Below are 20,772 nucleotides of genomic sequence, written 5' to 3' on the forward strand. Positions count from 1 at the left end.
TCATCTTCCGTAGTGGAAGCTCAATAGATAAAGCCTAAAACTGAAAAGTCAAGAAGAAGTTACGTAAACATGTTATTTAGAGATACAGAGGTGAATGTCAAAAGGGTCAGCTAAAGGAGTTGAAAGTGGTTGCCCTTGGGGCATGAGAAATGTTCCTTTTCTATAAAGCGTTCTAGAATGTCTCTGATAGTGTGCAGGTATGACTGTTAAACATGAATTTTTTATGGCGTTCACTGCGCGCATTTCCATCGATGGTTGACCTTGAGGCTGCTGTTAATATACAGTTTATCAATCCAGACTTGATGTCAGCTTGGTCATTCCAAGGAGGCATGGGCTTAGTTACAGAGTTGAGAGCTGAAGGACATTGTTTTCCAGCCACGAACCTTTCTAGAAAGAAGGCAAGTAACTTGCCCAGGGTCCCCCAGCTCAGAGCAGAATCAAAACTGAAAACCAGAGCCCCTCACACGTGGCGCTGTCTTCTCTCCTTGACACCCTCAAGACCCCATTTGTCTCCTTTCCACGTGTGAGCTCGTGCTTGCTTGGTGGGAGGGAGCCACGATGACAGTGGAGGAAATCAGCCCTGACTGCCGTCCCAGCTCCGCTCCTCACCTGCTCATTTTTAACCTCACTCACATGGCGGTTTTTTTCGTACGTGAAATGGGGGTACTGCACTGCCCATGGGGTAGCATTATTACGGGAATTAGAGGAGAATATGGAGGTGGAAACACTTGCTGAAACTGTAAAGCCTTTCCAGGTACCAGAAGGTGCTGTTACTCCCATTCCCACTGCGTCTCCCTGCGAGAGCCTGCAGCAGAGGCAATCTAGAAGTCCCCCTTGGTAATACTGATGAGAGTTCTTGTGTAGAACTAAAAGAATGGCATTCCAAAGGGCATGGAAGAGAAGTCTGAGCCATTCCCTTCCGATCCAACCCAGAATTAATGCGGTGCTGCCGCTGTGCATAGTGGGTGGATACACCGTCACAGAGAGTTAAGCTCATAGTTAGAGCGTGCGTGGCGTTGAATGCTTTTTGGTCCCGCCACCCACTGGCATATGGATTTTCCTCTGCCCCTGAAGGTTTTGTTTTTGTTGTTTAAACCCCTTCCATTTTTTCCCCCTCTCTGGTTCCTATCAAGAAATCGAAAGCAGAAGAGTTAAACTCCTCTGACAGTTCTGACTTTGCTACTGCAAGGGAAAATTTCAAACTGCACGTCACTGCCTAAAATGCTCATTAGAAATGCTGTGGCTTGGCTGGAGCGCTCCAGTGGGAGGCCTTGTAGACAATTCCCAGGCACCGATCCCTGCCCAGTCTGCCCTGACATTCCTGGGGGAGGGGCAGGCGTGGAGGGAGGCGACTCCGTGCTCCAAAGGAAAGGGTTCCCGGACACCTAAAACGTACACCTTTGCCACTCGTGCTGACAATCTGGTATTGAACAATGAGTGAGGAATCGATACCACGTCAGACAATCACAGTCTCATTTGGCACTATTGGAAACTGACACCAAACACTGTGACTGCGTCGCGTCCTCCATCTGGCCAGAGGCAAAACCAGGACTGGAATCCAGGCCTCTTTCACATCCTTCTTAAAGGATGTTGCCAGCTGTTTTTGCCGGTGACAGGGACATGTTGGGCTCTAGAATGTTCACTAATGTCCAGGGAAGGCGAACCTACCATAAAAGCTTAATTTCATAATGCAGTGTGAATCAGCTAACTCGAGTTGAGTGCTGCGAGCTTCGTGTTTTACATCAATACTCAGTGTCTTACAACAACCCCACGAGTAGGGTCCTGTTGTTATTCTATCCTTCAAAGAAGGAAACAGGATGCGACAGGGTGACTTTCCCAGTGTGGAGTCCCCAGTTAGCAGTAGTGCTGGGCTCAAACCCGGTTCTTTGAGTCCCTACTCTTCCCTCTTGCCGCGCTGTCTCCGTGTGTTTCCCAAGTCACAGCTCGGATGACTGTGTTTTATTTGTCTGTGGCCATGGCCCTCTCTCACAGCAACCCCCCCCCCCCATCTCTTTCTCTCCCTCCTTTTCTGTGACTCCGGCTGGGCTGCGTTCTCTAGCCCTGCTGCATTGTTGTTTGTGGTTTAAATGACACGGTTTTGTTTGGGCTGTTGTCAGAGTGACTGGTGTGGTGAAGTCACCCTCTGGCAGGTGTTCCCTTGCCCGGCAGAGGAGGGTGGCGTCATGGTGAGAGGGACAGCGCACTTGGAGCGGGGGTGGACAGAGAGGAGCCTGGGACGACTCGGGCTGCATACTGGGGAAGTGACCGGTGGAAGCAGTGATTCATCGCCCTGGATGTGCTCCGGACTGGATCTGTGCGATTCTCACAGTTTTCACGCCCTGAACAAAACTGATGCATTTAAAGACGGGCTGGGAAGTCCTTTCTCCCTTGAATTACTCGGGCGATGAGGAAATCATTTTTAAAACTACACATATGAAGAGGCCACTAAAAAAGAACAATTAATACATTGGATTTTAGGTTTTTTCTTCTGTTGAAAGGGAGAGACTATTTTAATGCAAAAGTGGTGATCACAGCTTATGAAGAGGAATAAACTGAGCCAGGATCTCTGAATTTACAATTCAAATACATAAACCCCGGGTGTGTGACTCTTGCAATCAGTCGATTAATCTCATACATATGTAACTTTATAGTCACACTGCTCTCATTGGTGGAAACTCAAAAACATTTATAATCCCTCTTGACTATAGGTGATCATAATCACCAATGGAGCTAAAGCAATGGAACGTTCTAAACTACATTTTACAGTCCTGATGCATGGACTTGCTCACTTCAGCGCTACGGAAACAGCACTTTGGGGGAGTTCAGGTGGCTCTGGGGTCAGATTCAGATTCTGCTATGCCCTGTGTGATGTTGGGCAAGTCACCTCTCTGTGCCTTGATGGAGAGGAGTGACGCCAGGGCATCCCTGGGCTCTTTGAAGCATGACATGAGATCGTTTTATTCAAAAATTATGATGTAAGACCTAACACAGAGCAAACCCGCCTTGAATGTTTGTTAATATTAATGCCAGCTCCTGATAGTGTTTTGTCTGTTCCTGAGATACGTGGAAAGATGTAGTGAAACACAGAGAGAGGAAGGGGAAAAAAATAAGAGAGAAAATGAAGTGGAGAGAGGAAAGAAGATCAAATACAGGTTTCTCCACCCAGATGTATAAAAACCAGTTCTCCATATTATGGGTCAGAAACGTGTAGTTATCCTGACCCCATCTATTTTAGGGAACGGGAGGAAACAGTTGCATCGTGGGGGTGGTAGGTGGTAAGAAACTGCTGGCCATAGTGACAAACAACTTCCTTCCTCTTGAGTGAGAGTCGTAGAATGCCAGTGAAGGAGTCCTTGGTGATCTTCTATTTTACTGCAAGGGATACTGAGGCCCAGAAAGATAGGACCTGACCAACGTGACACATAATTCGTAGCAAAACTAGGACGCCCATATTCCAGCGCCCCCTCCGGCATCCTTTCCCGTCTGAGATGTGGTGCTGCCTAATGGGCTCCAAGCCCCTCCATCTCATTCCTTTTCAATTCCTTCTCTTCTCTTAGAGCAAATATTAAAAAAAAAAAAACCTGACACACATGTTGTATGCGTGTCTCTCCTCTTTGGAAAGGAATTGTTGAACATTTCACAATAGCTTCCTTCCTTGGACGAAGGACGTGAGGAGGCTGGAGTAAGTGAACCAGAGAAGACCACTGCTGGGCTCCAACTTTCCATCGGCTTCTTCCTCCTCCCCTGAGAGTGAAGAGGCGCCGCGGTTCCTGCCTGCCCTGAGCCGTGCACAGCGGGTCCTCAGGGGCTGCCGCTCAGGTTGTACAGATGAGAGGGAAGACTTCGGCCAACCGGAGTTCTAATCTGAGGCATAAATGAATGCGCACCTGAATAGGTGACGTTATCCAAATGATGAATTGCTGTAGACATGGGCCATTGTGTTCATAAGGCTGATTTATGGCCCAGGTTTGGAAATGAACAGAGAAAGAAATATTTAAATGGAGCCATTTAAAAATCAAGCTGTTGGGTGGAGGGGCTGTCTTTTAAAAATTGAGGTATCTTTCCTCTGTCAGAGTTGTCCATATTAATCAAAATGGAGTGGAGGGGCTCTGTAAAAACTTTTTTTCAGCAAGAAAAAGAAAAGCATGTATGTCTTAAATAGAACATGTAAGGCTTTTTGTTCTTGTTTTATTATTTTTTTTCCAGAACATAGAACCCTAAATGAAGCCCCCAGGAATCTCTGCACATTTTCTTTACTGAGGCCTTCTCTCATTGCCTTGTCTTTTGAGGCCAAGCAGAGAATGAAAACCTTAATTGATTTCCTGCCTTATTGAATCTGGGCTAAGATTTTCATCTCTGTAGACACAGAAATACCCGAAAAAGACAAAGACGGTTTGTCAACAACAGGTGAATATCATTTCAAAAGTTAAGAAGAGCAGGAGAGCTAGTCTACCAGGCTCACCCCTCACCACACACACACACACACACACACACACACACACACACACGCGCGCGCTATACCTGGACTGGCATGGCTTTTCCTTCTGCTCTTGGGCTATTTGTCATTCGCTAAGCCCCTAAAGGGGTAAAAGAGAGACGGGCCTCATGAAATATTTAGGATTTCCACGAGGCAGAGTCACAAAGAACAAATGAAATGGGCCCCTTTTTAACGGGGCCAAGAGCCCTCGGTAAAGCTAGAAATAATGATAAATACTAATGGCTACCATTTTTTAATAACTACCATCTACTTTATCTTCCCACCTCTGCCTCCATACCCCACCCCGAGCCGTGATCCTCAGAACAGCCTTTGAGCTGGGAACTGTTATTCACGTTTCCAGGTAAGGAAGCTGTGGCCAGAGAGGTCATAGTTTGCCCATGATCAGGAGACCTCGTTGGGAGGGCCCAGGTGCACATACAGCTGGACCTGACTCCAGCCCTGGTGTTCCTTCACATCCTCTGTACTTCCAGTGGGGCCCCTCCTGATCCCCTCCCCACCCTGCCCGACTCCTACCAGCCATCATACAAGAGCTCTGGGTTCTGCTGCAAGGTTGCCCAGCCATTACAGCTGAAGCCAACCACGGTACCTCTGTCAGCCTTCATTTTCCGTATCCATACCAGCAGTAATTCATTCCCTGAACATGGTCGCCGTGTATAATGAAAGGGGAGAAGCACACACGCAGACAGCCTTTGTACATTGCAATACACCACCGTCACCCATCGTTTCAGTCTCTAAGATACTTAAGGAATTAATTACCCCACACCAGCCGGCCTGTATTTTATGAGGAAATGCCTAAAATCTAAAAAGCCCCTGGACGGCTGTGCAACTCAATCTGAGATGGTGAGTTTTCTTTGCAAGGGTCTGCTCACAAAGCCCACGCTGTGGTGAGCTGCCTCTCCCAGGCTTTGGGCGGCTGCATCGGGGCATTTGAGGCCAGAGAACTCCATGTCTTTATAGCATTATGCATTAAAGTCATCTGTAAAATGAAGAGACATTCCAAATAGCCCTTATGTTTCTCATTTTTTCATTTTGGCGCGGGGACACGGAGCAATTTTCCAGAATGTTTTAAATAGGAAAAAATGGCCATTCTCAAGACAGCCGTTCTGTATTCCTGAGCCTCTGGGTCACATTCACTTTCTGAAATATCTGAGCCACTAACGTCTGTGTTCCTTTAAATGGGCTGTTTCTTTTATTAAAACAAATGAAGGCAGCCTTCATTCCTTATATAATATTCTTACCTCGGAGCCCTGTGGGCAGGGAGGGTTCAGAATTCTGGAATAAAGCAGCTGGAACACCCTGGGAGGAGGAGGAGGCCACTATTGGGAAGAACGCTTCTGTAGTTTCTAATTGATCCTTTCCACCCAGGTCCTCCAGGTGTTCACGAACTAGATCCAGCAGCTATGGGATTAAATGGGTCCGTGCAGGAAAAGTCTGCTCCTGAGGGTTGGCAGTAGTGTGTCACGCTTCTGCGTGATCTGTCCTTGATAAGAACTCTTTATATTTTATATTTTATGTCCATAGCTTTAAAAAGCCCTTCGCTTCTCATTTTTCAGTGGTTCACTTTAGTAAACAAGCAGCGATCAACTCCTGTGTGCTGAGCACTGTGAAGAGAGTACTGGCAGTGCAGCCCCACTGTGGCCCTGGGCCCTTGAGGAGGTCACAGAGTGACAGGAGCGGGGTGGGGGGGACCGGATCTGTAAGCAGTTATATGCAGCCCCACACAGTAAAAGCTGGAATCGAGACAGGAGTGATGTGAAGGACCCACACGCCAAAGAATAAGCCCTCTTCTTCTGAAGGAGGTGGGGTGGCCCAGTAAAAGCAGAAGGAACAGGGGCATAAGAACTGGGTTCTGGAGGATGAATAGGAGCTCATCGGGGGGTTACTGTGTAAATGAGGCAGAGGACGTACTGTTTACTAGTTAATAGCAAGGAAACCTGTACTCAGAGAGAGTCACTCGCTCCCTGAGGTCACAAGGAGGAGGTTGCTGGATGTGACAGCTCTCTGTGAGCCTGGCATCCTTCCTCTCACAGCCCTGGCCCAGCACTTAAAACGATTCTCTTTTTAACATCAAAAGAAATGAGAAATGATGTGAAATCTTCACCTCTTCCTTGTGGGTTTATAAGGTTGATAACTTTCCACCAGAGCTGAGTCAGAGACACTAAAGAGAAACTTGGTTTTAAATTAGCCTTCCTGGCATTTCTTTCTTTGCTTCATCACTAAATCCTAAGGCTTGTCTTCCTGTTGTTGAGAAGAACTTACAGAGGATCTGCTGTGAATAGGGCCAGAGAGGTGTTGGAGATAGCCAGTTCAGTGGGACAGCTTGTCCTTCCTCCTTCGTTTATTTAACAGGTATTTATGGAATACCCGTTATCGGGGTTTGCTGAGAAATGTTTACTAATTGGCTCACCAGGAAAAAAAAACAAAAAACAAAAAAGAAAACCTGATTTTCAGTGTCTGCCAGTTTCTCTGGTGTAAACACTCCCGTTTTAATCGATGTTAGGCCACCAGTGTAAATGTCTTGTATGCAAGGTTGAAAGGAAATAGGCAGGATTGGCGCAGGCCCTGGGCCGGGTGTTGGAGACACACTAGTGCACAAAGCAGACAGGACTCCTGTACCCTGTAAGACATCAGAAACCCTGTCGGTGGGGAGATGAGATAGAGACAGTTTTTTCCACTTGATCCTCACAATATTTTTGTTATCGTTTCAATGAGAACGCCAGAAAGAGAGACACTGAGAGACAGAGACAGAACTAGACAGAGACAAAAAGACCGAGACATTCCTTAGACACATCTTGATAAATTCTAAAGTGCTTCAGCCATCTGTCTCTCCCTGGGCCCCTCGGTCCTTATCTGCCTCTCTTGGGGAGCGGTCTCCAGCACGTGGGTGTTTAAAAGAGCCTCCGAAAGCAGAGGAAAATGAGGAAACGGAAAGGAAAGGAGTGTTACCTCTCAGTGCGTTGTGGCATGAACGCATCGTGGTCAGCTTTGGTGGTGGGACCTTAGCCTGAGACCCTGTTTCCCTTAGTGACTCGGCTTCCCCCTCCCCAGTGTTCTTGGACCAGTGCAGAGTGTAGATAAAGTAACTACGAACCGGTCTGAAGAGGGGCTCTAATGTTTTGAATGGATACTGATCTCATTCTCACTCAAGGACCGGGCACAGCAGGTATCGTCAGCACACAGTGCTTGCACCCTGTCAGTGCCCAGCCTCCCTAAGGTCATGGTTCAGCCTAGCCGCACAGAAGCGACTGCTCACAGGTGTGACTGAGAGGACACACCTTGGCTGAAATGTCACCATTAGAGGTTATTCCTTTGGTTGGTGGCAGTGCCCCTTGGTAAGTGATACCCCTGAAAACTTTGCTTTGCTAGCATCAAGCATTAACACGTTAGGATAAACTCGTTTAATCAGATGATTCATAGAAGAATAATTAGCTGAAAGTAGGTTTTGAAGAGAGAGGGAGAAGGTCTGGGCAGGGCTCCTGCGATGGGTGAAAAAGGGTGAAGGCCCGAGGTCCCAGCATCCTGAACCCAGTAACCCTGAAAGGTGGATACGCCTTTCCTCACTCTAAAGTGGGGATATATCATTCCTTTGAGAAAGAAACTAGCGATCAGAGAGGGGCAGTAACTTACCCAAGATTGCACAGCAAATAGTGGCAAAGTCTGGCCTTCAGACTTGGGTCTGTGTGACTCCTAAGCCTGTACTCTGCCGTGCTGCCTGTCAGGGAGGGTAAGGTTTGCTGACTCCAGGCTAGTCGATTTCTGATGACATCTGCTTGCTCTAAGTCCCTTTGGAGCCTCCTCCCTTGGTGGGCGGGAGTCCCGGATCGCTGCGGTCAGGGTGCCTTCCCTGTGGGTAGAGTCCTAAGAGCTTGTCCAGATTTGAGTACTTGACCTTTGAGGCTTACCTGGAGCAGGCATTTTTTGGGGGGAGAGGGGACTTGTTTTCTCTTTCTTCGCCATTTTCTTAATCAACGATATTATGAAGTGTGGCCCTTTATTGGTAAAATCCTCCATGTATGTTTAAATTTATGTTTTGTAGGTATGCTCTAGGTGAAATGTGTGTGTGCACGAGTCTTTGGGAGAAAAAGCAGGAAGAGAGAGCTCATGAGCTTAGCAACTTGTCTGGGGCTCATGCATCCAACAAGGGTTTGTGTGGCTTTCTTTTTTCAGACACCATCCTTGGCTTGGTGACTGTTGCCAGGTGAAAACTTTGATAATATGTGTCCCCTTCATGCCAGAATTCAAGCTCCATCCATCAACACAGTCCTCTCCTAGCTGAGCGGTGCCTGGTCTGTGACAAGGCTCTAGAGCAGCGATGGTCCTATTATCTTGGGTACCTGGTTGATTTTCAAGGCTTCAGTATGTGACACCCAAGTGTCATTGTAACTCCTGGAAAAAGAGTGGAACTTGTAATGGAGCCAGTTTGTACAGGCCAGTCCCTTCACCTGTCGGGGAGCTTCCCTGGCCTCACGTGGAGAGGGAGGGTCCAGCTGGACTTGGCCATGGCTTGATGGGCCCGTCCAGATCTATGTCCAGACGACTGCCTCTTCCCATCAGCCACGTGCGGGTCTGGGCGGAAGTCACAACGTGCTATTACTTTATAAATGACACCTCGTGTCCTTGGCTGTGCCAGTAAGGAGTTAACATCTCGTACGCGGAGTACAAGGAGTCTTACATAACTCATTCAGTCTCATCTCATGGGTGTTTTTCTGTAAACTCTGCCAGAACTAATTTCACGGTTTTAAAACAACTCCTGGTAGCAGAAGAATGCGTAATGAGCTGCCAGGAGATATGATCGTTTCCCGTTTGGAAGGAAAAGACCTGTAGCTCCTTGGGACTTATGAGGAATAATTTCTCAATTAAGCCCACAGCACAGGCCTTTGGAAGGGTGCGCATGGTGCAGCAGAGATGGTTTTGGAAGGTTCTCCCTTTACTGGGGCAGTAGGGCTCTCTGTTCCTCCCACCTCAACGCCACCTTTGTCTGGCTTGCTTTCCTCTTAATCTATTATGGTATACGACACATGAGGTTTACCACATTAGCCATATTTAACTGCACCATTTAGCGTATTCACAAATTGTGCAACCATCACCACTATCTAGTTCCAGAACATTTTCATCACCCCAAAAGGATCCCCCTTCCCATTAAACAGTCATCCCCCGTCACCAGCCCCTGGCAACTACTAGTCTGCTTTCTGTGTCTACATATTTACCTCTCTGGGATCTTCATGTAAATAGAGTCATCCATTATGTGGCCTTCTGTGTCTGGCTTCTTTCACTTTGCGTGATGTTTTCAAGGTCCATCCTTTGTACATCTTATATCGGGCCTTCATTCCTTTTTCGTGGCTGAATAATATTCCATTGTGTGGATGTACCAAATTTTGTTTATTCATTCATTAGTTGATAGACAGTTAAGGTTGTTTCCACCTTTGCCAAGTGTGAATAGGCTTGCTATGAAGATTTATATACAAGTTTTTGTTTGAACACCTGCTTTCAGTTCTTTAAGGTATATTCCTCGGCTGGGACCTGCTGGGTTATAGAATAATTCTGTGTTTAACCTTTTGAGGAACTGCCAAAGTGGCTGCCCATTTTACACTCCCAGCAGCAATGTAGGAGGGCTCCAATTTCTCTTGATTTTTTGTGTTCCTTTTTTCTATTTAATTGCTGCCCTCGTGGGTATGAAATGGTACCTGGCTTTCTTTTGCGGGGGTCTGTTTCTCAAAGCAGTTTAAGTATTTTCAGTGGAAAACACTTGCACAGGACAAATCGCTGCCATCGCCCAGCCCAGCCTTTCCCACTGAGTCCTCATCACGTCTCTAAGTTTAGAATCCAGCTCCTGTCTTTAGGGAAGTCTGAAGGGTCAGCCCTAGGATTGCAGGGCGCATCAGAACTGCCAAGAGCTGCCTAGCCTCGTGTCCCTGCACCATCTCACGGAGTCCCTTCCAGCTTGAATTGTCGTGCATCCGCCAGAGCTAGACTGCTGCACTCTCTGTGACACTGAAAGGCCCCGAGAGCTGGGGAGCCTTGTTCCAGCACACAGCATGAGATCGCAGCCAGACCCTGGCTCCCTCCTACTCCAGGCTTCTTTCCACTCCGCCGTGAACCACAGAGGCATGACACACTTCCTGTTTTAAGGATGCGGAGGTTAGAAACATTGCAGTGATGCTGACAATATTTACATCGGCGTTAAACATTTTGATACTCACCATCATCCCAGGATCTAGGGCAGACATCAGATAGTTCTATCCCCATTTTAAAGCCAAAGAAACCAAGGCACAGGGCTATTGAGGTAACTGCCCAAAGCAATTTCCACTATAATAAGTTGTAAATAATGTTCCATGATTGTGCAGCCTACAAGATAATGGAGAGAGGCCAGAGGAAAAGGATGGGGGTGGCATAAGGAAGGTCTCCTCTGATAGTGTGAGGCTGGCGAATAAACCTGTTGTTTTGTGGTGAGTGTAGCAGTGAAGTGACAGCTGCTGCCAGCCTGCAGACGGTGACTAGCCCACGGTGAGCGCTGGCTTGGAGGCGCCATTTTGAATTCTCTCTCTGCCTGTCCCCACCACCAGCCACAACGTGCAGCTTATTAGTTCTTTAGAGGTAAGGATTCTTTGTCCCGATTCCTGAGCTAGAAGACATCCCAGTGGGTGGGGATTGTGGACAGCTGCTATCACCCAAGGATATGTGTGCCACAATGGTGATAGATTGTCAGTTCGGATGCTACAGCTGTCTTCTTGAGGCTTTGATGTGGTTGGCAAGCGGTGGGAGAGGGTATCACGTTTTAGAGACTAAGGTCCAGGGTTTGGTTTGAGACCAGCCCCTCCGAAGTCAGTCTCACCACCTGGCAGTTCCCACTTGTACTTGGTTGAAAGACTGGCAGTGGAAAGGCAGAATTCCAGATTTAACTTGCTTCAAGCAGTCAGTTCAAGGATTTAGGCAGATGGGCCAAAGCACCCGTCTAAAAGGAAAACAGGGAGGGAAGCCAGGTGCTTTTTGCTCAGGCTCTAATTAAATGACAGCTCTGCCCTGTCAGAAGTGAAGCGCTGTGATTCAACAGCCAGTGGCCAGTGGCTTAGTTCTGGTTGTCATCTTGAAAATATATTGGATGTTGCTGTCAGAAACCCACGGGCAACTCACAGGGACGGCAGTGACTCAGTTGCCTCTGACATCAGTAGAGATTTGGATGCTGGAAAGCAGGCTTCGGCTCACTGGTTATGTACCCAGAATTTTCCCCTCGGGCTTTTGTGTTGTTGTGGTTTCCCAAAAGGACAGCATAAAAGCAGGTGGAATGGGCCTGAGGTGGCAACATTCGAATCTGTCTGAGATCCATTCAAAAACACAAATGATGTGTCTGCTGTGTTATGTGCTGCAAGTCGGGAAGTTGGAACAAATTAGAAAAGGAAAATTTAACCTGGGATGTATGTGTAGGAGGGAGAAAAGGCTTATCAAGAATGCTGTGAAACAAGCAGAAAAGTATTCAGCATTAAAGCCACAGTGTTAGGCCTTGAAATTTTCCGTTTTAGTCAGACCTTGATTTCACTGATGTCAGTATTTGTAAATAATTATATTAACATGACATTTTAAGTAGACCTGCTTCCAAACAGCGTGTTATTCACAGTGACGGTTTTCTTGGGGAGAAAAGAGACAATTGAGCACACTGTGCTCAGCAGAGTCATAAAGCTGCTGCAGGTAAAGGGACAGTATTATTTGTCCTCTCCCCTGCCGCCTGAGAGAGGCAGCTGGGACCCAGGTCCTCGAAGAGCCCGCTCTAGAGGACACTTAGTGGAGAAGCTCCCAGGGCTGGCTTAATCCAGCAGAGTGTCAGAGGCACTGAGGCAGGAGGGAACGGCTCCCCAGCTCAAATGTCACAGAGCATCATGACTGAGGACGGCCACCCCAGGGGGCAACCTCCCAGAACGTGGTGGCCAGTGAGCCTTGGAGTCTAGCCTGGCTTCAGTCCATCTCTGTGGCAAATCCCCAGAAAGCTCTTTGAATGTCCACTGATTCTCCCCCCAGTGCAACATGGACACACTGAATATTTAATTAACTGTCCCTAGTCCTTGGGGCCTCACTACTCCCTGCGTCTCATACAGGCAGAACTTGTGCAGTGAACTTTCGCGCCTGGCTAAGCACATTCTGATGTGGTTTAATGTAGTTCCTCAGTGCTGAAGATGGCCAGCATCCGGCGGCCCTGTACTGCAGATGTGAAAGGGAGTCTGCCAGCTGGGGCGATCAAACTACCTTCCCTTTATCTGTTCCAGGCTTTACAGTTTGCACACTTATGCCCTGTGACTCCCCTCGCTGGATGACCTGTGTGACGGGTATGTTTGGGGTTGTCTTTGAATTGTGAGGCACGGATGGGTTTAGTGTGTTCTAAGAAGCTTCCGAGAAGGCTCATTCGTTCTTAGGTAACTTTTGAGTTTATCTGATCATTAAAAATAAGACTCAGTTACCTTAGCCATAATTATAGAAATACAAATAACAACAGTAAAAATTAAGTGGAGGCTATTACTAACATACTGCTCCAGTGTAGTTCCGGCCAAAAGGAACTTCTGAGATTTATTCAGTCCATCTTTGCATTTTATAAATGGAGAGACAAATGCACAGATAAGTTAGCTTTTTGCCTGAAGTCACACAGCTGGGTAATAAAACCAAGTTTTCTTTTCTCTCTTTTTGTGGGGAGGGGGTTAGTGGGACAGGAGAAAGCGGGATTCATAGGTTCTCTTTAGAGATTACGTGTCCTTTAGCATAGGGTGTACAGTATGATTTTGTGCCATAAATTTGCTTAACACTGAAAAAATTAATAATTGGGTACGTTAATGTGTTAACTGTGCTGGTCTCCTGGTGATGTTTTAGTTTCTTGGAAAATGATTTTACTTTACCTTTATTCTTGAATATAGAATTCTGAGTTGATGATTTTTTTTTTCTTTCTGTAATTTGAAGATGTCATTCCATCATCGTCTGGCCTTTGTTGTCTTTCGAGAGAAGTTGGCTGTCATTTATATTATTGTTTCTCTTGTATGTAAGATGTGTTTTTCTCTGGCTGCTTTCAAGATTTTCTCTTTCTCTTTGGATATCAAAAAACTGACTATGGTGTGTGTAGGTGTGGTTTCTTTGTGGTTGTTCTGCTTGGGATGTGTTGAGCTTTTTGCATCTATAAGTTGATGTCTTTAACCACACTTGGGAAGTTTTCAGCCATTCTTACTAAAATTTACTTCTGCCCATTGTGTCTCTCTTGTCCTTCCGGAGCTTCAATTTCATGTATGTTATGTTCATGTATGTTCAATTTCACTCTTTGATGGTCTCCAAGGCTTTTGAGGGGGGGGATTAGGTTTGTTTTTTAATGGAGGTGCTGGGGATTGAACCCAGGACCTCATGCGTGCTAAGCTCACACTCTGCCACTGAGCTCTACCTGCCCCCCCCAAGTCTCTGAGGTTTTGTTCACTTTTCTCTAATCTTTTCTCTCTGTGCTTAAGATTGCATAGTTTCTATTGATCCATGTTCAAATCCAGTAAGTGTTTCCTGCCATCTTTAATCTGCTGTTAAGCTTACGCAGTAATTTTTTTTTCATTGTAGTTCTTTTTCTTTTCAACTCTAGGATTTCCATTTGGTTCACTTTTATAGTTTCTGTTTGTCACTGAGGTTCTATAGCTATTTATTCATTGTGTGTGTGTGTGTGTGTATCTTTTTTCAGTTCCTTGAACATACCTTCTTTAAGGTCCTTATCTGCTAAACGCATTTTCTGAGTATTCTTGGGGTTGGCTTCTATAGACTGCTTTTCTGTTCTTGAAGATGGGTTAAGTTTTACTCTTTCTTTGCATATCTGGTGACTTTTGGTTAGATAACGGCCAGCACAGATGTTGCCTACTCTAGATTCTGTTATGTTCCTCTGAAGAGAATTTTTTCTTTTAGCAGCCAGTGAACTTGGCTGGACTCAGAACTCCAGCTCTGTCTTCCCTGTGGTCAGTCACAGCTGAAGTCTCTTTTCTGTTCTTTAATCTTCCAGTTGCTGCTCTTGCGCTGGGCCCCCTGCAGGGTCCTTCATGCATATGTAGTTCAGCAGCCAGCCAAGAAGTAGGGCAAATTTTATATACAGCTGTTGTGACTTGTCCTTCTGCAGTCCTCACCCTTCCAGAATTGGTCCCCTGACTTTCTGGTTCCTCTCCAAACTCTGATCTTATCTCTGGCAGCTCAGGTGTACAGAGCCAGAAACTAACTAGGTGTGTTTTCAGGCAGAAATCCACAAATTCACAAATTTTACCAGGGGGAGGCCCTATCTTTCAGGACGAAGGCTCTCCTCCAGTTTTTGTTTGCTTTTGGTTGTACCCCATTGTCTTTAAATCATTTTTTAAAATTATTTTGTCTAGTTGTTTTAGTATCTATGGGTTTGGTAGACTATTACCAGAAGCCATTTAGATTTTTTAAAACACTTTGGCATAGTATCACAGTTCCATGATGCAAAACTAGTATTATTAACTCCATGTTACAGATGAGGAAACAGACTCAGGGAGGTTAAGTGACTTGTCCAAGTTCATGCAGCTTAATATTGGCCGAACTAGGCCTGGGACCCAGAGCCCATGACTTGGGCCTGGGCTCAATCCACAGTTGGTATTATGCACATTGGAGTCTAAATGAGGGAGACTTTTCTTAAAAAGCTTCTACTGAATTCTCTTCCCACTGAACGCTACCAAATAAACAAATGCCAATCCTGGCTTTTGTAAGCTTTCTGGTCCAAAGGAAGGACCTCTGGGTTCAATATCTCTGAGAAGAGAGTGTCATGCTGGTGTTGGAAGCAGATTACCTGTGTAATGCTAGAACCCCTGACTCCTACAAGCCCCAACACGCATGATTGTGAAACTGAAGCCAGCCCAGAATTTTCTTTGCGGGGAGCCACATGCAGCCACGGCAGGAGTGTCGTGTGTTACACAGCCAGGGCTGTCTATTACAATTCTTAGTGTCGCAAAGCCGAAAACTCAACCTGTGTTGGCCCCTGTGGTCGGAGAAGGGATTCTGCTCCTCTCCTTTGGGGGAACTTGGTGCAAAGTGTCTGCTAGTTGAAAGTCACAGGAGGCCAAGAGTTGTTCTCAAACTGGGGTTTATGGAGATATTTCAAAGTAAATCTACAGCCTTCTCCACTCTCCAGGTTCTAGACACGGTTTCCACACCCTCTGCCAGTCCTGGGTCTTCCTCAGACCATCATGCCACATCATGTTCAAGTCCAAGTCCAGCTTCCTGAGGGAAATACAGTTCTCTGCCAAGGCTCCCAGCCAGCTCCCACCCGGTTCCCCCAACCTACTCCTTACAATACTGACATTTGTGTTTCGTCAAGGTTTCTCAAAGTGTGGTCTTAGAAAACCTGCAGCAAGATTTCTGCAGTTCTGTGCATCTTGGCACGTGACTATAGTTAACCATACTGTATTACATCCCTGAACATTGCTATGAGAGTAGAGCTTCCATGTTCTCATCATGACAGCAACAGCAACAAAATGGTAATTATGTGAGGTGAAAGATGCGTTAACTAACCTTATTGTAGTAAAAATGTCGTGGTAGGTCTGTGTCTCAAATTATCATGTTGTACGGCTTAAACTTCTACCATGTTACAGGTCAGTTATATCTCAATAAAGCTGGAGGGTGGATGGAGAAAGATCATAGGTGGGCACGTTGGAGATACGAGTTCTCAGACCCCACTCCAGGTATCAGAAATTAGAATCTCCGGTGTTCAGATCAGGGAATCTGCCGTGTGGCAAGTGATTTAGGTGACTTAGGTACGCACGAACGTGGGAGAACCAGGGTTCTGGGAGAAATGATGGCTGCCCAGAGAGACTGCAGGCCTGAAGACTGCGCTGTACGAGCCACATGTCTTCACCTGGGGGCGTCTCTTCATTTGCCTTCGGGCATTGGTTCTCAGGTGGAGAAATATGCCTCTTGGAAATCAGTTCTGGCTCCAGCCCACATCGGCTGTGTCCTCTGGGCTGCCGTGATGCCAGAGGAGACACCCTTGCCAAGGTTCTTCGGCTGAGCCTATCATAGACCATGTACTCGGAAGTCTTCACTTCCCCTTCAGTCGTTCGATTCATGCTGCCTCCATTTATCAGACGCTTGTTGTGAGCAAAGAACTATGCTCAAGAAGGAGACTCACATCAAAGCTGATTAAACTTGAGAATCCCTCACTGGCCCTGTCTCTTCCAAGGCCCTGGGAGGGGTCCTCGTCATGTGTTCTCAGGCTTACATGTTTTGGAGTATTTGCAGAAGTTAGATAGTTGTCATTCTTTTTTCTTAAGGAAAGTACCCCCAACCCCTCCAACTTAAATAAGCTTCAGCCACCGCCGCAAACCTAGATCTGCCCCTACAAAGAGCTTACAGCCAGTGAGAGAAAGAGACATAGACGTGGATTGTTAAAATACACTGTGGTAGGTGCAATGTGGACCTTCTTCTGGGCATTTTGGGAACATACTTGTGCGGAAGGGAGGTGATCAGGGAAGACTTCCTGGAGGAGGTGGTGCATGAGCTTGAACATGAAGTAGGGGAAGGAACATACTTCTTAGAAACAGCTTGAACGGGGTTACAAAGGTGAAGTTATCATAGTGTGTGTGTGTGTGTGTGTGTGTGTGTGTGTGTGCGCGTGAGACAGACAGAGAGAGAGAGAGATGGGAGAGGAGGGGAGGGAGAGAGAGAAAAAGATTAAAGCACTTATGTTTTTGAAGGCATTTCCTTTAGGTTGGGGAAGCCTCTAGTAGCAGGATGGTGAAGAGCTTCCCCATTTCCAGGCCGCTTATGGATGGCGGAGCTCCATCCCCAGAGCTCACCTGGCCCTCTGGATCCTGGAGCCCAGCTGACCCCTCTGCTTGACCTTTAGGAGACTTCTCGGTTGACGACGTCAATCATTGCTCTTCAAGGGAAAATAGCCCTTTTACCCCTCACTTCTCCCACTTCCCTGCGACCCTTCTTCACTGTCGGCCTTGCAAATCAATATTTCATTCTGAAGAGCCTTGTTTGATGCCAGTTCTGCTTATTTGCTCCGCAGCCACTGTGGGTAACGCTTTGTAGCTCTGTCAGTATGTAAATTAAACCAAGCATAGATAGCTTTGTGTTGCTTAATGTTCAGCTGATAAAAATTAATGTGGTGTGAAATGAGCATTTTATCTGACTGCAGATACAGTGACGGAGTTAATTAGACAGGCAGAGGGAAAATGTTATTAAGCGGGATGGGGGCTTGCTCCTGGAAGGGGGCCTCGACCCTCAGACGGCAGGTTAGGATGGGCCGTGGGTGTGGCCGGGCGCCTGGGCTGAGGCCGGCGGGGAGGGTGCCCTCTTTAAGCAATCAGCCCCACGGTGCTGATGACTGTGTGGATCCTGCCGGGGGAGGAGGGGAGGGAGGCACAGGCCCAGCCAGGCCGTTCACTTCCAGCTCCTTGCAAAATGCGCTCATCAGCATTTGCTGAGGTGGCGGCTTCTCGGTGCAACATCCCTGCCACTGGTGGAGAAAGGAGTTTCGTTCTTAAGCAAGGAAGGGCAAGGTAAGCACCAGACAGCGCCCCACACAGCAGTCACGCAGGGGAGCCAGGAACCCCCAGCCCCGGTCTAAGAGGTCATGAGCTCTGCTCTCCTGTCTTTGCACATGCTGTTCCCTCCCATGGGGAAATGCTTCCCCCACCCACGTCCTGCTACAGTCATCTGCCTCTCCCACTAAACTGCACGCCCTTTGAGGTCAGAGATGCCTTGCTTGTCTTGGGGACCACAGTGCTCAGCAGTGTGCCGACATGCATGGGGACTTCATAAACGTCAGCAGGTTGAATGAGTGCGGGTGAGGCTCCCTCTGCCCGATCTCTCTTCCCGCCAGTGCTTCCAGCCCCTCGGCCTCATACGCTGCTGGGCATCCTTCCTATCTCAGCTCAACATCACAGCCTTGCCAGAGCATCTCCTGCCTCCCAGACGAGGTCAGCGCCCCAGATGGACTCTCCTGAGACACCTTGTACTTTCCCTTTGTAGGACTTTCCAAATTTATGGTTCATTCTCCGTGTGCTTACCCACCTCCAGTAGACCATGAACTCCAAGAGGGCGGGGACGGGGCTGTGCAGCTGTTTTGCTGCACAGGAGGCGTCTCACCTGGTGGGGTGCCAGCACACTTGAATGTCTATGAATGAATGACTGAAGGATGGTCTTTCTGATGCCTGGTAAATTCCTAGTCTTTTGCCAATGCCTTGTTTCAGGACGGGTTCCTAGGCTCTCTCAGAGTTTCTCCTTCCTCCGGGTTCCTGTAGCCCCTTGCCTATAACCAGTGGGCGTGCCAAGGGGCAGGCGAAAATTGTGGTGTATGTGCCCTTCTAACCGATGAGGATCTAGCTCCTGGAGAGCAGTCGTGCTGTATTAATCAGCTTTGCATTCCTAGTGCTGAGCACAGGGCTGGCCTTTATAAGTCCTCCGTCCAGGACTGGGGAATCAGTAAAAACAACTGTATGTACCCCTTGGTTAGATGAATGGTCTCTCTGTTAGACGAACTGACTGTAACCCACGAACCTAGCTCTCCCCACTCCACCCCTTGCAAAGGGACACCCAGAAAGGACGACCAGCCGTGGCCATCCACCCTCAGTACTGACCACGGTTGGAGCGCCATGTTGTGCGGAACTGCCACGTTTAGTGGCTCCTTTATGATTCCTGTTACCATGTGAAGAGAGTATAACCTTTCCAAACAAGTAAGAAAGGGACTCCCGCGGTGCTGAATCCCCTAACTGCCCCATCTGTCTCTCAGCTGGGCCAGGGACCCTGCGCTCCCAAGTGTTGAAGCGGCTGCTGGAGGAATGACGCGTGGGCCTTCCCCTTCCGTGTGATCGGCCCGTGTGCTTACCCAGCGCGTCTCGCTCTCGTCCGGGGAGGCCTCCTGTGATGAACCTACGCCTGCCTTTCCCGCCTTCAGTGACTTGCCGTAGACTCGCTTACCTCTGCTCCTCCTTGTCAAACGGGCCGATGGTGCCTTCGGAGAGCTGGAGACTGGGAGTCTTGCAAATCTGCGGAAAACCCAGATGAAGCCCCGCTCCCACCCCACCAAGTGGTCCCCGGGTCGCTTTATCCTCCGAAAAGGCCACGATTCTCTCTGTGATCACTCAGGACGCTCCGTACCTCTGCCCCTGCGGTTGCTAAATGGTTATCACCCCTCAGGCCCCCAGAGGGAGCGGTCCCTGAGTCAGGGCTGGAGCCAGTCTGGTGAGCCTCGGCTAAGGAGCAGGCTTCCTGTTTGTTTGCCAAACCCAGGTGAACTAGGGCCCAGGAGCCATTAGGGAAACAAGGCGCTCAGGGCAGGTGGGCGGCTTGCTTTTGAGAAGAATCTGCCCCCTTGTTCGTTTGCTCTGGTCCCCCGCCCCCACGAAGCTCCTTGGCGTCCCCCTTCAGGGCTTTCATCTGGCCGCCGTCCCCCCGGTGGCCCTGGTGCTGGGAGGGTGGCCTTCCCCAGCTCCCTACCGTATCCCCCCCTCTGTCTGTCCGTCTGCCACTGGCTTGTGCCCCCGGCTTGGCCCACGCCTCCTGCTGCACAGGAGGCGTCTCACCCAAGAGACTTGCTTCCATCATATTTTCCTAGTAAGGCCCAGGACTCTTTATAGAGGTGGCCGAGGAGGTGGTAACTTGTAGGTAAAAAGTACTATTAATATCTACCTTTTCAGGGCATTCTTGTTCCTGTTTCCTGGCTTTATCCTCTGGCCATTCACTGAAGGGCACGCTGATCTTGTCACCGTTTGACACGTGGGGAATCGAGGCTTTGTGCTTGGTCCAAGCGGTGTGAACCATCTGGAACACACCTGGATTCACTGATGCCACGTACAGCCCAAGCCTCCACTGCAGGGAGGTTGTTTGTGTGTGAAGATGATCTCTCCAGCTGCTGAAACCCCGCCCCTAGAACTGTTAAGTTGTTCCACAGGGTGCTTTGCAAAGGCCAGTCATTAAAAAAGGACTTTGGCGATGTTGTCAGGGATTCCATTTATTCCATTCATTTAGTACCTCAGTAGTTACTGGGCACTTGCCATGCAGGTAAGACAAGGAGGGGACACGGGCACAGTCCCTGCTCTGCAGAGCTTATAATCAGTCTCCTGGGCCAGACGGAGTTCATCCAGTTGTAACCAAATAAATGTAAAATAACAACAGTAACAAGCCCAACAAAGGATACTTGTATAATAGGGGACTTGTCCTATCCTGAAGGGGAGGAATGCTTCCCTGAGGAAGGGGTGATCGGAAACAATAGGACTGAACTAGGCAAAGGGAGTGTCATGTGCAAAGGCCCTGCGGTGAGA

General features: G+C 48.0%; 1 long non-coding RNA gene across 1 annotated transcript; it reads right to left on the bottom strand.

Moving 5' to 3' along the window:
- Positions 1-17,159: 17,159 nt before the first annotated feature.
- LOC140697072 (uncharacterized) lies at positions 17,160-20,361 on the bottom strand. Its single transcript, XR_012073888.1, has 3 exons — positions 20,141-20,361; positions 19,430-19,497; positions 17,160-17,966 (listed from the first exon to the last, which is right to left on the bottom strand). It is a non-coding gene; the product is annotated as an uncharacterized lncRNA (long non-coding RNA).
- Between the last annotated feature and the right edge of the window lie 411 nt (positions 20,362-20,772).

This window comes from Vicugna pacos, chromosome 6 (genome assembly GCF_048564905.1).
Source record: "Vicugna pacos chromosome 6, VicPac4, whole genome shotgun sequence".
Taxonomy (NCBI): Eukaryota; Metazoa; Chordata; class Mammalia; order Artiodactyla; family Camelidae; genus Vicugna; species Vicugna pacos.